We start from the raw sequence: 16935 nt of genomic DNA, 5'->3' as shown, positions 1-16935 counted from the left end.
TGCACAACATGAGCAGCCATTGTGAAGCCATCAGCATTCATCACTGTCAAGATTTGAAATCAGAATACTCAGCATATACTTCCACTTTCCCTTTTTTTTTGTTTGACTCCTCATCAAGCATTTCTCTCATTGAGGTAATAAAACACACAGAAATTACTTGCTTGTTACAGTAACAAGTCTGCAGGAGCACAGTATTCCTCCTTATTCATTTTCTGATTAACAGTGGTGTATAATATATTGTTTATAGCTCCTTTAGAACCAGACAACTAAAAAAATTGCAATAATAGTAAAGATGATGATGATGATAACAAAAACAACAACAACAACAATAATAATAATGACAATAGAGTACCATGAGAGAACTAATATTAATAACTATTAATAAAGTGATATGCCTGTACCAGGGAAATTACCCCACAATAAGGAGTAGAATTATTTGGAACAAGGATAAAGACATCTGAATGGAAACATATCACAGAACTGCTGTGATTGAAACAGAGACTTTGGTTAGATGGTTACTGACTAGATATTACAACAGAGGAAAGAGACTCTGTTTCAATACTTACTGCAACTCCTAAAAGGATAGAACCTACTTTCATTTCCAAAAGGCTTTTGACAACCTGCACCCCCCAACCAAAGGTCTTAAGGCAAACTCAGCAAAGATAAATAAATTGCTACAAGATCCTTACATAAGTAAGTTGTTACAAGAGAGGTTAGGAGAACACAGCTCTGAGTGATGCCTATTGGAAAAAATGTAACAAAACAATGATGGACTTTAGAATGACCATTAGTGATTGGGGGAGTGAGTTGCTGATGGCTGTAATAGCATTTTCACTTCTTTTTAGCTTCAAGAAGTCTCCCACAGCTCTAACTCATTTTGCTGGCTTTGCTGAGAACAAGGCAAGAGACAGATGTTTGATAAGGTCTGAGGAACTTATCTATGAAAACAAGTCTTGCTTTCCACAAGAATGACAATTTCATGCAAATGTCAGATCAAAAATTTAGAAGTCATCTGAGCATGGTTTCCTTGTCTGCACTGTTTCCACCAGATACTGTAACAAAAATGCTATTCAACTCTACAATAACTTCTTATTTTGTCTCTCTGACATTTCTTGTCAGATGTTTTGGGTCAGAGTAAACTCTTGAGAAATGATTCTACATTCCCTTTGAAACTAATTAGACTAAGCAGCAGGTACCCACTCTGATGCCCAAACAAGAGAATGTAGAAAGCCCAGGGAATTCACTGCACCTGGGGTTAATGAACTCAATTGTGCCATTTTTGCAGAGGTAAAGCAGGGGTAACATAGCTGACAAAATATATTTAGATTTATATGGTGGGGTTTTTTGGGTTTTGTTTGTTAGTTTTGAGTGTTGGTAGCTCTTTCAGCACAAAATACAATGTTGAATAAATACTCTAAGCTATTTTGTAGCATTGGAAGTGTAGCTGCAAGGAAATTGGCAAGCTTTATTTTAAAAACTCGGAAGCTTACTTAAATTTTAATCAGCTTAACAAGAAAATACATGTTGTGTTTGCAAGACATTTACTTACCTTTATCATCAAAAGAAATGTAAAAATCTGTATGTGGGACTGGTTTTTTTGGCTGGGTTTTTTTTCCCCAGAATAGTTAATACATTAACAATTTGCTTCGGTATCTTGATTCTGTACTTGAGGAGGTGGTTGCTTACACAATGGCAAAGAAGCACAAAGTATGTTTTGACCACTGACAAACTCAGAAATGGAGAAAATGAAGAAAACTGGAGACAGTCATAACAGTACAGATAGACAACAGGTATAGAACAAGAATATGAATGTATTGGTTGAAATTTGTGAAAGCAAAGGGCTTCCTTGTAGCAAGAGAAAACTCTGTTTTAAAACACAGACTTATCCATGTTCTATTACATTAACTTCTGTTTGTAAACATTCTTATGTTTAAAACATTTCCTTAGCCCCACAGAGCAAGACTAGATCAACTTGGAACAATGTGATAAGTGCTGTGCTCACAGCATTAGCTGTTGATTAAAAAGCATCTGTTTTCTGAAAAAATCACAAAGGTTTGCTTTGAAAAACACTCATAAGAAATGTCTACTCTGTATTGGAACCAACAGGTTAACGTCAAAGATTCAGACAATGTCTTTTTGCCTGCTTATGCTATAGAAGCAGCATAAAAAATGGTCAAGATGTAGTGACACATAACCATATGGATATTAAAAAAGCTTAGACAGCATTTCATAAATTACACAAGCAAATTGACATCAATGTCAGAGAAGAGAAATTTGAATAGATGAAGTAGGACATTTTTCAACAGATACTAACATGCATGTTTAAATTAAATTCTTGATAAATAACTAGCTACTAACTATGCTGTGACAATGTTTTCCCAAGGGTCGTAACTCAGTCATTATTTTTATTAAAAAGAAACACAATATAAAGTAAATGGAGGACAGTAGAGCAGTCACAATGGGGTAAATAATTTAATTTTATTTTCCTAAATAAGAACAGGAAGATGCTCAAGACTGTCCAAAAGCAACGGTACACATTTCCAGCACTAAGTCACTGCAAAACAATCAGGTGGGCAAGAAAGGCTTTAATATGTGCTGTCAAAACACTTAAATGGCCCAGTTTTGTCACCAAGAGTCTAACTCTCATGCTACAACACTTGTGGATCTTGACAGATGGGTTATTTCTGTGTTAAAACAGATTGATCAAGGACTGTACTCTGCTGCTCAGTAGCACCCACTGAACTACTCTTTCAGGAATAAGACTACAAATTAACTAAAATGTGTTGTCTTACAACATGCCTATACTCTATTTGTTGACACTCTCTTCTATCACATATCTGCATTTTGTTAAAATCTGCCAAAGAATTCGACATCTTGTTCATGCCAAAATTCTGCATTAAATAGCCTTCCATGTAAATTTTCAGAGAAAGCTGACTTTGTCATGTATGTGTGTCCTCCATTACAGGAGAGGTCCAGCAAAAAATTATTAAATTCTGCATTCTTCAGTGAAATTAACTGCTTGCAGAATCAAGCCCAGCATATTGCAGTATGATTTTGTCTTGCTAATGAATCAACGGTCTTTACACAGGTAAGACAAAACATGAATAAATAAAAAAACATAGCAGTTAAGACTTGTGGTGTAGAGCTCATGACACTAAATTCTGCCTATTTCAAAAATCCTAAGTATGCTTGCTCATGGATTCAATCTGCATCAGGAATTAATGTCACCAGAAGTGCTAGAACTGGACAAAGTAACTCCCTTCCTCTGCAAACACAGAAATCCTGCTTTTCATTTGCACAGGGCTTCAACATTTTTCTTGTTTTTTCTTGAAAAAAACCCTACAACCCCAAAACAATCCTCAAAACCCCCCATCCTTCCTTTTTCACTCCTGCCACCCTGGCAAAAAACCTCACCTCTCTTTCAGAGAAATGAGCATGCCTTGTTACATGCTGCTCTGTAACTATAGGAGCAAATCAATAGCAGCTGAATGCCATCTGCTTCGGGCAGCAGAACAGCACCAAAAGTGTGAGCAATGCATCTTCCCTTATTGAAAGGTTATTTTATGCAAGTAAACAATTCATCGTCTTCTTGCACGCTTGATGCTCATTTACCACTTTTGATCAATAAAATATGCAAAACAACAAAAAAATTGAATCCTAAGAGTAGTTCTGATGCCAGTGTGATAGGTAATCAATACCAGGTCTCTGTTCAGTAAGGCAGCCAGTAGGGTAACTCCTTTATTGTACAAACCCAGGAGAAAGTGTGGAAATGTGTCTTGTTATCTATAAAATGCAATAAGAGAGTGAGAAACACAACTTCTATCCTGGAAATTAAAAAAAAAAAAAAAAAGGAAAGGAGAGCAAATATTTTAATTGTATTTTCCCCCTAACTATGCAAAGGCTTCTAATGTCAACTTGCTTGATCATTTCTTGCAAAGGCTCTGCTGTTACACTGTTGATAGAGCTTCATTCACTATCATTAACACAGATTTTTGGTTAAATTGTAGTCATTACAAGACATACTTTGGACAACAATCCCTCTTCCTTCCTGCTCTACCTTATTAAGCCTCAGTTTTCAATGTATTTATGGTTCAGGTGAACTCAGTTTTTCTGTTAAAAACAAACTGGTATGGGAATTCTTTTGCACAGTGTTTCTTTTAGTCAGACCACAAACTGCCTTATTACATTAAGCCTCCTGACAATTGATTCAAGTAGAATACTTCTCTCCCAACAAAGAAAACAACATCATTTTTACAGATACTGCAGAACAAAACCTCCAATTTAAACAGTTTCCTAAAATAACTTAAAATACTTGAACTAACAGTTGCTACCGGCAACTAGATCTCTACTCTAGTGTACCATATATCCTAATATTTACAAAAAAAATTAAAACTACTACTCTCTCATTTGAACAGCAATTTTGCAGATTATATCACAAAGCCACAAATTAAGCTGCACACTCTATATTCTGATCTGCACTTAATACAGAATTTTCTTCAATCTTCTTTCCTGAATGTTTCTAGAAACACAATTACTTGCGTATATGGCCTTTACATTCTTTTGGTTATCTGAACTGCAAAAAAGCTTGATATTCTTCTGTAGGATCATATCTTATGTAGGGCTTCCACTTAAGAGACCTCATCAGTACAAAACGTTTTTAAAAAAACCACAAACCCCCCAAAACTTGATTTTTTAAAATATTTGCAATGCAAAGACATTTTCCAGTGCACTGGTCATAGATTTTGAGAAAAGTTTTATTAAAGTGAAACCAAGAAATACTGAAAAAAACCCAATTTCACTATAAGATTATAGCCAAACACTAACTTGTAGTCAAGCAGTGGCGCTTCTACACAGCAAAGGCAAAAAAAAATCTTCTTAGCATCTCAGTTCTCATAATTTTTGCAAGAAGAAGGCAACTGGAAGAACTTATCTGTAAATCAACTTACATAGAATTTTTAAGGTAATTACTGGCAATTTAAAAAGAACATATTTGCACATGTGGAAAAAGTCCTTCTGACCAATCAATGAAACTTATTGAATGTAAGATAGATTTGGGTTTGGGATTTATTTAAATCTGTGAATTAGAGGCATGTTTGTAAGCAACAGTTCAAAATTTTTCTTTTATAACCTTGTAAGACCCCAAACATTTGTAGTAGTAACAGGCAACTACCCCTTCTATATAATGTAGCTTGGATCATGCTCCTCCTGCATCCCTTCCTCATGCTTATGAGTTTATATGAACTTCAATATATGGCTTGAACACTTTTACAGAAGCCAAAACAATTCTGATCAAATTAATAATACAGAACATAGTAGTGAAAGTGCAGTAGCTTGGAGTCAATGACCCAACTAGCAGCAAGGGTATAATTTAAAGTCAGAAATTTCCAGTGCATGCACCGTTAGCCACAGTGAACCTGTTACTGCTCTAAAGGGAATTGTTTGCCTCTTATTAGATTTTCTACAGCACAGCCATAAGTGATAAATGTACTGCTGTACTCACTGTCAAGTTAATCAATGCTGCCAAAGTTTTGTTGACCTAACAGTAATCCATAAAGTGAGCGGCATTTTCTCTATCCCTATGACATCTCGGTCCTCAGTGGGGATACAAATCTTACAAGAGCTTCTCAAAAAAAACCCCAACAAACCAAAAAAAAAAACCAAACCAAAAAACAAACAAACAAACAAACAAAAATCCAAAAAACCAAAACCAAAACCAAAAAAACCAAAGCAAAGCAGCGGGGAGAAAAAAGATATTTTCAAAATTCTGTCTTTAAATTAGCAGACTGTGAGAATGCCTTGCTTCTCTGACAAATTGCCTAAAAATGATGGCCATACAATGGAATCAGTTTGATGGCTAAAATACTAGCAAATGGATAACTTCATGGAGGATAAAGCCTTGCCTACTAAAAAGAAGATAAAAAACAGCTTCATGAGTCTTTCAAGGAAACAGTTGTGAACACGATTTACATGTAACTATAGATTAGTGCACTGGTTGAAACAGAACACATTGCAGCAATTCTGAAGACAGTAATGTGAAAACAATAATAAAAAATCACCACCAATAAAACTTGTCTACTGCTGTGTCTAGCTGTGATTCACAGTCCATGAGAGGCATCACCACTGGAAAGAAGAAAAAGTCAGGAAACAATCCCTGGTAGAACAAGCTGTTCTATAAACAAACTGCTGCCATGCTCTCACAAGCAATTATAGACATATGAAATATGAATTGCCATTGATTTTTCTTCTAGAGGTCACTCTGCTCCATGTTTTACGCAGTCTAGGCATTTATTTGGGTGGCAAACTGACAAGTTTTTACAGAATTAACAGAGCAATGTAATCCTTGCTCAATTGCAGGTACTTCATTATGGCTCTGTTTCTTGACACTTGTCCCTCCCAAAACTCACCAGCAAGGGAGTCCTTGATAAAGGTGAGGAACGATGCAATTATTTGTGAAAAGAGACCATCCTAACTTGGTCAGTGAATGCTTATTTACTTTTTCTGGCAGACAAGCAGCATCAGCTGGAAGGCTGCATTTGTCACACCATAGCAATTCTGTGGACAATGTTCTGATTTGGCTAAAAATTCTCCACATTCTTGTTATTGAAAGAGGGATGACTTCTCCAAAATGGAGAAAAAATATTGCAATTTAGCCTGCTAACAGAACCAGAAGAGCTATCTATATTTCTGTTAAAAATTATCATAACATTAGAATGCTGCAAGAATGCCCAGATGTTCTCTATAAATCCCTTATTTTTGATATATTCACACTTAGCAATTACTTGATGTTCCTCACTCAGCAACCAGAGACCTACTTAATTATGGTCAGTAAACTCCACAAATTAGGTTGAAATTGAGTATCACTCAATTAATCATAATATATGATTAATGAATCATATATTCTGGCCTTTTAGACAGCAATCTTCCTTATTTCTATTACTCACTTTGGCACAAATATTTGGTCTCCATGTTTCCCACACAAGAAGAATTCATAAAAACGCTGTGTTGCACCTCTTCTTCCCAATGGTTATTCTTTTTCCGAAAGGTCTGGTTTACCTTACAAGAAAGCTTTAGTATCTGAAGCTAGGTATAATTGTTATTTAAGTCACATTTCTTGGTGCATCAATGAAAAGGCGGAACAGTACTATATACAGCAGTACAGAGAGCTTAATCAGACTCTAGACTCCACAATGAGCAAATAAAAGTGAGTATGCCATCAGATGTGGATGTAGCCTAAGGGTTCAGAAAGGATTTATAGTAGAACTGAAATCTACAAAAAACTTGCATTGTCTGTTGACTGGCCACAGAGATGACCTTCAGTACATGATCATCAGAAAACAATACTGTGAAAGATATGTAGATTGAATAAACCAGTCAAAGGGACAAAATTAAGTTTCAGGGGAAAAAAACAAAACAAGAAAAGGTTGGAAGATGGAGAACTGAAAGAATCTGAAGTTGAAAGAATCTGCTATAGATATAAAAAGGATAATATGGTGGTTATAACTGGTAAATATACTATAGGGAAAATAATTTTCATGTCTTCATACACACAGTAACAAATCCATCAGTCTTGTCTGATGATAGAGTTCTCTCTGACATCCTTGGGGTGAACATCACTGCTTTGTAAAACTGGGCAAAAATAATTGACAAACTAGAAAAATTTGGATTATTTTTGGAATTTTTTTTGCCACTTAAAATTTGGGTTGATGTGTCAAGCCTGGCTGCTGGACCTCTTCACTGTAATGTCATGTTGTCTGTACTTTTACATTAATAATACAGTTCCTGAGTATCTACATTGAACCACAGTTATTAAGAGCCTCCTACATCATTACAGGGCAACTTTGTCATAAAACCCACTAATCTTTATTTCCAATACTACAAAAAGACCCCAATATCTTGTGGTAACTCACTCTTGCAGTACATGTCCTTGTGATTCCAGCACTTAAAGCTGGATAACTAATTCAGGTCACATAATTAAACTTGCCTGAATTTGATTAATTATAAAAAAATCCCCCTGTAAAGCAGGTAAGCACTACTGCATGGCATTTAAATACAATATCATTACAGAAACACAAATTGCTTCTTAATTGTGAAGTTATACAACTGCTGCTGTTCAAAACTATTAGCACATATCACCGCATGACCTTGTCTGAGTCCAAATACACAGAGAAACATCTGATGGGATAATGTGGAGACGGCTGCTTAAATGCTGCTGTTTACAAGACTGTAGAGTCTAAATTCTGTGCATGTTCTTTGTTGCTCCATAATCTCCTGTGGCTTTATGAGTGTTTTTTTTTAATGTGTGTTATATTAGGAACCTTTCCCACAGAACTATGTGTGAGAGCTGGACTCCATACTGAAAAGCACACTTGAAGATCTGGATGCTTTGATATCTGAAGAAACTAGTCTAATTTCCTCATGATTTCTTGGAGATATTCTGAATATTTTTCAGAAGCCAACATTATAGGTAAGCTGCTCACAAAACCATAGTTACTCTTAATACAACTGTGATCTTACTCCTGTGTTTGTTAAAGCATGTCTGTTACCATCACTTCATGAGCTGATATGACACGATACTATTATGGTTATGAATGCTGAATTTCTCTAATGATGATGATATTCCAGAAATAAAAAAATATGAAGCTCAAAAAATGGATTATGAACTCTCCCAGTCAGACACACATAACTGGAATGACATTTTCTCAGAAGGTTTTATTGGGAAAGTTATCACTGACCTTTTCATTTTCCTAGAATAGACGTACCCAGTGGGTTGCAACAGCATAAGAAATAAGGTTTTTATCCAACCATTTTAAAACTGTAATACTGCAAAAGCAGACTCCAGCCACATTGCTGCTGTAAAGGCCAGAGATGCACCATACAAACTGATGCTCTAAGAGAGCAGTTTTAAAAGTTGGCAGCTGGTATGTTTGTGCTATCAATTTATGTGAACGATGCCAACTCACAGAGTAGCAATATAACTTACCTAGCCAAGGTAGTTCTGTAAAAACTGACTTAGAGATTAGTCTGTTTCATGTGCCTTCTTCTTGTTGGAGTACATTACTCCAAAGCAGAATATATGCAACACTTATCAACAAGTGAACAAACGTGTAATACCTTTTTTGAACATATTAATATTCAAAGCCTCTAAGTTTATTTCAAAATCTAAGGTGACAGATGTGTGTGCTGTCAAAAGGCAAAAGGCTGGCACTTAAGGAGAGCATCCAGCTGCTTTTTCTACGTTTCATCATTAAGAGAAATATCCAGAGCCCCCACATGCAGAATGATGTTTACACCATGTGAATCAATGCAATTTGGCATGCACAGGCAGCTGGAAGAAAGGAACACCCATCCAAAAGGTATAGATATACAGGAACACATACCTGTACTAAAGGGGAATCAAAATAGAGTGTTTAGGCTAAGTCTCTACCAAACACAGGGGTTACTGATTATTAACATAAGCAATGCACACTTGGAGATTACTGTGTCTACAAACAGAAGGTTGTAGTATATGCAGGGTTTTCTTATGCTTTAGATGCAAGTGGAATAAATCTTGTGATGGTTCTGAATTTTAGGATCGGTGATTTCCCACGTCTTTTATTTCTATATCACAGATAAAATTTTCCTTTGTGCTCTCAACACTGTTTTGTTGCATCAGTGCTTCTTACTGCTTTACGAAAAATTTGCATTCATTGATAATGTTGGTTCACTCTAACTGCTATACTGAGCTTTGAACTAATTGCTCTCAATTAATCTGTTCCACTCTTTGATAGCTTATTTATCAGATTGGGAAAGATAGATTTAATGGTGCTTGCTGGAAACAAGTTCTTTAATTGGAAATACCTGAGTGCTTAGCTCACTTCGTGCTCTAGCAATTAAGGACAATTTGGAAAAGCGTTTTTCCCCCTACTATTGTCTCCTTGATTAGATATCCAAAGAAGCAGACAAAACAAATGACAACACCACCTAGCAATATTGGTTCAAATAAAAGCCCAGCAGCCAAATTACTTACTATGAGAAATGTGAACCATCCCCATCAATTCCAATGCTCTGTTACATTCATTTTGCTGTATCTTTGCCTCCCAAGTAGGTAAATGGCAAAATTTCTTTCAAAATGCATAGCTCTATGCCTGCCTCTATACAATTATCCCTTTCCACAAATAAGCCAAATCAACAGAAGAAATTATTTTTCTTGATTAAGCTCCCACATTTCTCTTGGGATGAAACAAAACAAACAATTAATCTTTCCTTATTTGTTCTCAGAAGAACCTACATCCCTTAAATGTACAATAACCAGGGTACCTGTGGCAGGCAGTCGGCAGCAATTAGGCTTGTGCTGAAAACGAATGGACTAGAGTCAGAATGCCTAATCTGCTGAGAGTTTCTACAGGAGGGCAAGGTTAGACCAGGAAAATTCCCTTGCTGTGAAAACACTGTTAAAAATTACCACCTGACTTCAGCATAATTAACAAGGTTTGGGAATTTATATGAACTGAGTAATTGAAAAGAATTAGCAAGAGATATATACATTAATCTTCGCCAGTTACAACATGCCTAATGAAATTAAAGGTTCTACTTCTGCTTCACGCTTTGTTTCTGCAAACTTTTTTCATCTACAGAAGAAAAAGTATATTAGATAAAGACAATGATAATTATGAGAAATTTAAAAGAAGAAACTGCACCATGAGCCTCCATTTTTACATCAATACTTCTTGAAAATTTTCTTATATATAATTCACAGTTTTTATCATAAGTAACCCTGGAAGTTTCTTATTTTAACCTTTTCTAAGTCGACAGGAAAAATCCGTATCAGAGTTATAAATTTAGGCATCATTCAGTAATGTGTATTTATTTGCAAATGTACCTGCACAGAAATCCAAGCCTATCTCAGTCAAAAAATTCTGCAGTGAATGGGTTTAGTGTAAAATGAGCTTTTTTACACTTAACTAAATCTATATTATATTTGGACAACAGAGACAACAAGCAGGTAAAAAAAAAAAAGACAATCAATAGTGATGTGGGTAGAGATAGACAATGTTAGAGAAGATAACAAGCATTTGTAATTCTCCTAAGCTACCCATGACCACAGGACCTTCCCCCCTTAGTTCACTCTGAAATCCTACAACATCTTTCAGAAAGGAGTCATGTAAGACTGCATAAATGCCAAGAAAAGGCAGCATACACACACACACGGGAATTATGTCTAATGCAGGAACATTCAATTTACTGCAGAACCAAAGGAAAAGGCTCACTGACCATCCTTCCACAACGTATCTGAGGAAGACTACTCGTCTCTTCCTCTGCTCACCTCTCTTAGCTACTGATAGACTAGCTCTCGTATTTTGCTTAGCACTCCTTCTTGCGAAGAATTTTTCTGTTCCACTGCTCCTTCCTTTCAACATCGAAAGCAGAAGGTCAAGAATTACTGCTTATTTATTTCAATGTATTTCTGGTAAACCCCTGTGATTAGCCACAGCTTGCTGGTTTTTTTTGTTTGGGGTTTTTTTCAGAAAGGTCTATGTTAAATGATACAAACAATGTTAGACAATAAAGTTATTATGGTACACTAGAATCAAGCTTTAATTCAGCTTTCCTATGTATAAGGATTTATTTAACATTGCTTACATATGTAGCATGGTCCTACACTACTTTTTCCCCCAGAATGAGTTCTTCATCCAAAGCACATAATAAATGGTTCAGTTATTCAGCATATATTCCGTATTTTGTTTTCTTCCTCTGGCCTCCAAACACAGCCTGTGCCTTATGTGCAGATTCAGATCTTGCTGTGAAGAAAGAATTATTCACTTCTTCATGAACATTTTTCTCCTGCCCTCATGTGTGATTTATAAATGTGTAAAGAATGTTAATGGCGGATCTTCACCCACATAAAGAGTGCATGCAGAAGAATACTACCAGATTGCATAAAGTCAATGCAATCTAGGTCTAAACTACATTCTAATTTAGTGCTGTATACTATTGAATAACCTTAACAAAACGTAGTGTGTTACACTACACATGCAATAATAAAATACTCCTTCAGTAGAAAATAAGTTTATCCCTTTATTAGCAATTCATTAACTTTACCGACAAATCTTGAAGAAAAAGCCATTAAGATTAAACTTGCTTTGAAAGTCCAATTTAAAAAAGCAATAGTCATTTGTATACCAAAATATAAGAATTACCTTATGCAAAACAGCACAGAATAGGAATTGAAAATGTGTTTAAAATACTACAGATTGATTAAAAAGATGGGGGAAACCTGAGTCTTTCTACCAAACTTCAGGTGGTGATAATAGGACTGCAAGAATTACTGCTCCCTCCCTCCTTCCTACTTTACAAGAATTGACAAAAGTTTTTTGACTCTCCTCCATCTTTCCCAAAGAGCTCAAGCAAATCTATTAAATATCTATTAAGGAAAAAGAAAATTTATTGCCTACACATCAGAGCTGCATTCAGGATAAGGAAGGTGACCACATTTTATTTCATCATGGCTAAATGAATTAAGTATCTCATACTTTTTATGGCTTTAGAAGGAATCATGGCTGTTAGAACAGTCATCAACAGACTACAGCAGTGTGCCAGCACTTGAGTTTTAATATCCCTAGTTTTGCTTTCATAGACTGTGACTTAGACAGAGAACTTAAATTTCTTTCTCTCTCCTCTTGAAATGTTTTTCAGCTATTCTGAGCATATTCAATCATGACAGAGACCATTTCTTACTGTATGGAAATGCACGATTAGTACAATTTGATGTTCATCTTAACTTGGGCAAAAGTGTGTAATACAATATCATTATGATACACAGTATAATGAAAAGAGAACAAGCACTTAGACATGGTTTCTAAACATGTCACAACTACTTACGTAAATTCTGTGCTTAACTAAGTAAAATTTATTTTGATCACCTCTAACACGTAAAAGTAAAATTAGAGAGTTCATGCAACACAATTCTATACAGCAAAACCAAACAGATTAGTGAAGATGAAGGAAAAGAAATATTAATCATAAATCACAACAGTTGAAAAGCAAAAACTGAACTCCTAAAACACAAACCAGGTAATTTTCTGAGCATGCTTGAAAAATGCTTTCATTCCTCATAAATCTCTACAGACAGACAGTTTTAATAAATGCCTCTCCTTTAAATTATCTACAGAATTATTTTGCTTCCCTGTTTTCTTTGGCTTTCTGCTTCCCCTTAACAAATATGCAATCCTGCATGTGTCAGGCACACTTCTTTAAAATCCACAGCCATCTAAACCCAGCTATGTATCTTTACCACCAAAGAAACACGTATGCACAACAGAATCTTAAAAAAGCTGGTCACAGCAATGATGGATTTAAGTTATTAACCGATCAAAAAAAGATGGATGGTGGTCTGCTTTTCTTAATCTACATCATCATCTAGATCTATTTAAGGATATGTGGTACACTAACAAACTTAGTTAAGGTTTCGATAAAATCAGTAGAATAATCTGCCCTGTTACATTGAGACTGTATCGATCAATAAAATCACTTGTACTAGGAAAGTACTGTTAAGTACTGACAAGCCCAGCCATTAATATTATTTAACACTCCGCTCACAATCTTTAATGAGGACAAAGAACATTTTGTCTTTTTATACTTATCATACCATTGCTTTTAGAACTCCTTACAGGAGCTGTTCAGCCTTGATTACTGCACACTAAATGGACTTAGAGAAGGAAGAGACTGAATAATTTTGGATAATGGAGAGAATTTTCAATGTGATTCATAGATGTAGGTGATTCAACAGACTTTCCAGCAAAACATCAGTGAAATCTTATTTCACTGAATCCAACTTTTTTTTGCAACTTTCTAATGCTAGACCCTTTCCTCTCAGCATATTCACCTTCATTTAAAACAAAACTAGTTTCCAGAAACAGCAATCAGGAAGATAAGCATCTGTTCTGGACTTGATGGGAATTTTTTTTCTGCAAATAAGTCAATTTGATCTTAAATTAGTTAGAAATAGATCCTAAGAGTGAATGTGTACATAGGACAAAGGGAAGGACTGCCTCTGCAGAAACCTTTGTGGTGCCTAATGAATGATACAAGGAAGTCAAAGTGATTTCTATCCAGCTCCTGCTCTCAGACATGGGGAATGGTTAAATAGAAGCCTAGTGGGAAAAACCCCCACAGGTCAGGCACACACAGAATAAGGTGGAGAAGAAAAAAGTCCACATTTTGCACAAAACTTTTATAGCTAAAAATTTCAACCTCTGAATTCGGGTTTTAAGTATACAAGCAAGCATCTCCCACATGTAAAGCATCTGGTCTGAAAAGGCATTAGCCTTTACAAGTGGCTTTGCACAGCCACATGACCTGCATACCTCTATCTATCTCTATAGATACCTCTCAATGATTCAAACATGTCTTCTCAACCATACAATTAACTCTTTTTTCTTTTAAGATGGTGTTCATGATACATACAGGGCTCAGTTCTTGAAAACACATTCATGTTTAAACAAATCTAATAACAAAATGAACAACAAGCATGTCTCTAATTACTGTAAGGATTATATAAGAAAGGTCATTGCTTCAGACTAAAGATCCATTTAAGCACTGTATCCTATATCCCAAAATGGTTATAAATGGATACCAAGAAAGAGTATAAATGTGCAAGACTAACATATAAGACATTTTTCTTCAAAACTCCATCAGCTTCAAAAGTTATTTCCAACTAGAGGGCCTTCTATGCTTGATATATGCTGTCCTTTCATACACCTTTCCAGTCTTCCAATTGAACTAACTCAAAATTTTGTGTTCACAACACCCTTTGGCAAAGGTACACAGGTATATGGGAACAATTAAATGCTTGATACAGAATATAAAGGAAGAACAATTGTAATGAATATTAACATTGACAGAAGGGATAAATGTGCTGAATGTGAACTGCACAGAAATAAAATTTAAATAGTTGAAAGATCATTGAATAGCTCTAAGTTCATTTTGCCATTGCATTTCCAAAACTAAATAGTAACAAACTTGATCCATTTTTATTGGCCAAAAGCAATCAAATATCTCATAAAAGTGCATGTATCACACACAGATCTCAATAATTCTAAACAGCTCCAACAGCACCAGTTCACCTCTACAGACATTACATATGTAACATCAAAACCTGTTACACTTAGAAAGCACTTACAGATTACTTCTAACCCTAGAGAGCTGTATCATCTTAAGCCACACTCAAGATCTTCCTGTCTTTATATGAAGTCCTAGTTTTTGTTCTGCTTAAGAGAGCTCAGATAACTTTATGTATTATCATGGGACAATTTTTACCTCTACTTCACAAAGAGAAGAGAAAACAGTGAAAAACCATGTATATCACCAAGGATTTCTTTTCCTCAAATAAATTTATTTTCTTTTCTGATTCTTCTCCAGGCAAGAGAGTACTGAAGCAGGATTTCAGCTGCAGTTACAGAACAGGAGTATTTGGCTATTGAAAGGCAAACCTCTAGCAAACACACTATGTGGAGTACTTGCACACTGGCATCAGGAGCCTAGATGCCTCATCTTAGAGCGGAGATCTCTCCAGTCTTCCTGACAATGGACAAGGTTATAAATGGCTGAGTTCACATTCCTTCTTGTTAGAATAGCAAGATGTCAACAGAAATTGAATCAGTTAAGCAGTGAAGAACTAATGAAACTTCCCAAGAGGTGATAGAAAACTCTTTTTCTTCACAATTAGATAAAAAACCCTGAGAAATCACATTAACACAATCCCCAGAATGATAGTGAAAAGGGGCAATGACTGAAGCTCAAGGAATGCACAATTCTTATCCCCAGTTGCAATATGAAATGCTATATTAGGTCTGAAATGCTCTGCAACAAAGCTTTCTAATCAACAAAAAGAACCTTTAATATTTTTTTTAACTGAATCTAAAACTTTCATGAAGTAACATCACAAAACTAGATCAACTTAAGAGAAAACAGTACAAAAGTTTGTTCATAACCACTGTCCAGTCAGGAAAGGTTATTTATTTATTTAAACTTTACCACAAGGAATTTTGTATCAATGCTTATTGAAGTAATTAAAGAAAATCATAGTGGCCCATGAAGAAATGACATCTTGAGCCAAATTTTCTGTATGATAGTTTTTCCTCTGCAGTCACTAACTACAGAAATAGCTCATTTGTCTTCATTTTTTTTGCAGTTGCTGTTGAACTGTTCCCCCCAAAACAGTAAAAAAATGCAATACAATAACGTGTGCTTTTCTTCTTCATGTTTCTGATGAGCTTACTCATAAAGCAACGATACATTATTCATTATTACATGCACTGTTTTCCTAACTCCAACCTGCTGGAAACTAAGACAGCTAAGGAGTATAGGATTGGATTTTAATTTCTTAAAAGCAAAATCATAGAAGATATGGTTTTACTTATGTTTTCAGGAAGGATTGGTAGTTAAAATATTTTTAAAAGGAATTGCATTTTGAAGAATACTGAAATATAGGTCAAAGTGCTTCTCAGATCTCCAGATTATTTCCTTAAATGGAAAACAAATCTCTAGTCCAGTTTCATAAACGCCATAATTCATTTTTAAGATTTGGATTCCTGAAACTGCTGGAATGTTGAAGTTCATCAAGTCTTCACGTCTCACAGCCAAGGAGCACTTTAACCAATCTTATCTCCAGGAATCAGGACTGTTCTCTTTGTAAAAAGTTCAAGAATAAATAAAAGGCAAGTATGTTTTCTTGACCTCAGCCAAGAGAGAAATATTAGCTCTACATATTAACTCTGGTTAGAGACGTATGTACATAGAGACCATACATATATACAGAGCACTTCAGAAGGTCTACAGCTCTCTGTTTTATATTAGAGCCTTGCCAGTCACAAGAAGAATTTCTTCAGGTCATCCAGACCACATGAAATGACTTAGTACCCTGAAACTAACCAAAAATCTGGGCCTCCATCAAAATCT

General features: G+C 35.4%; 1 protein-coding gene and 1 long non-coding RNA gene across 2 annotated transcripts in view; one reads left to right on the top strand and one right to left on the bottom strand.

Moving 5' to 3' along the window:
• Positions 1-16935, bottom strand: part of SNX24 (sorting nexin 24) — an 88718-nt gene that overhangs the window by 15312 nt on the left and 56471 nt on the right. The gene's annotated exons all lie outside the window — the stretch shown is intronic.
• LOC108445201 overlaps positions 9-16935 on the top strand; it is an 18065-nt gene continuing 1138 nt past the window's right edge. Inside the window, exons 1-3 of the long non-coding RNA XR_001859968.1 lie at positions 9-3088; positions 8312-8464; positions 15397-16935. The exon at positions 15397-16935 is cut by the window's right edge and continues 1138 nt beyond it. This is a non-coding gene — a long non-coding RNA (uncharacterized LOC108445201). The remainder of the gene's footprint in view (positions 3089-8311; positions 8465-15396) is intronic.

Source organism: Corvus brachyrhynchos, unplaced genomic scaffold (assembly GCF_000691975.1).
Source record: "Corvus brachyrhynchos isolate BGI_N302 unplaced genomic scaffold, ASM69197v1 scaffold90, whole genome shotgun sequence".
NCBI lineage: Eukaryota > Metazoa > Chordata > Aves > Passeriformes > Corvidae > Corvus > Corvus brachyrhynchos.
The sequence above is the reverse complement of the archived record's forward strand: the minus strand, read 5'-3'. Positions and strand labels throughout refer to the sequence as shown.